The sequence below is a fragment of the Galeopterus variegatus genome, unplaced genomic scaffold (assembly GCF_000696425.1).
Source record: "Galeopterus variegatus unplaced genomic scaffold, G_variegatus-3.0.2 Scaffold4634, whole genome shotgun sequence".
Classification (NCBI taxonomy): Eukaryota; Metazoa; Chordata; class Mammalia; order Dermoptera; family Cynocephalidae; genus Galeopterus; species Galeopterus variegatus.
Window position 1 is genome coordinate 55,872 of NW_007730745.1, and position 1,340 is coordinate 57,211.

The window sequence follows — 1,340 nt, forward strand, 5'->3', positions numbered from 1 at the left end:
TATCACAGCACACAGCTCTCAGGATCGCGCTGTTTCCTGACGCGGGCGCTCGAGACCCGTCACCATCTTTGAATCCCTAAAAGTTACTTTTCAAAAAGACTATCTTATCCTGGTTCTGTAGAAAGATAAAGTTAAAATATCTAAGGAATAAAGGAAGGAGAGGAAAAAAAGTATAGCTGTATATTTGTAATTTTGAAGGACAATTTGATTTTTTTTGTAACCACCCATGTGGCTATAAATTCCACCTCTCCAAACCCACCCACCAAAGACCCTAAACCTGTCTACCCCAGTTTAATCAAGGACTTCTGGCTGTGTCCCCCTGATTTGGACTGACTTTGTGCTTCCAAACAACCTTACCATGATTTCTTATCTTAATAAACCATCTCACACAGTCAGTGGGCTGAGTTTGATCACTTCGGGTATAGACTTGCTGCACACCTCTGTGGCTTAATCAGCCACACCCCAGAAACAGTGCTGGAAGAGGACAACTTCCACCACAGAGCAGCTAGATGTTCTGGAAGTGCTGTTTGCCAAGACCTGGTACCCAGACATCTTCATGAGGGAGGAGGCAGCAGAGAAAAATGATGTTCCCAAGTCCAGGGTGCAGGTATAGTCTAAGAATTGAAGAGATGGTTCAACATCTGATCAAGATGGTGGAACAGATGGTCACCAACATCACTCTCTCCCACAACCAATCAATTTGCCACTATTAAAAAGCAAAGACTGCTAACCTAGGACCACTGGAGCTCAGGGAAACAGAAGGAGAACACATGGAGTTCATGTGTTGAAAGAAGCCATGGGGAGACAAAGAACAGACTACTCATAATGTCTGGAGCCCCAAATGCTTCAGGACTGTTATTAGTCAAAAATAATCTGTTATAACTGTAACATGGTTTTTGTAAGCCTCATGGTAACCATAACACAAAAACATATGAGACATTCTAAAAATAATGAGAAATCAAAATACACTGCTACAGAAAACCACTCAATCACAAAGAAAGACAGTAAGATCAGAAAAAAGAAAAAGAAGGATTAACAAAACAATGAGAAAAATAACAAAATGGCAATAACAAGTCCCTATATATCAATAATATCTCTAAACATAAATGGATTAAATGACCCAATTAAAAGACACAGAGTGGCCCAATGGATTACAAAACAAGAACCATTGATATGCTGTCTATAAGAAATTCACTTCTCCTATAAAGACACACACTGAGTGAAAATGAAGGGATGAAAAAAATATTTCATGCAAATGGAGACCAAAAGCAGGAGTAGCTATACTTCAATAAAATAGACTTCAAGCCAAGGAAAGTAAAACAAACAAACAAACAAACAAA

At 39.2% G+C, this 1,340-nt stretch overlaps 1 pseudogene; it reads left to right on the forward strand.

Annotated features, from left to right (window-relative positions):
• Positions 1-455: 455 nt before the first annotated feature.
• LOC103603498 overlaps positions 456-1,340 on the forward strand; it is a 7,130-nt pseudogene continuing 6,245 nt past the window's right edge.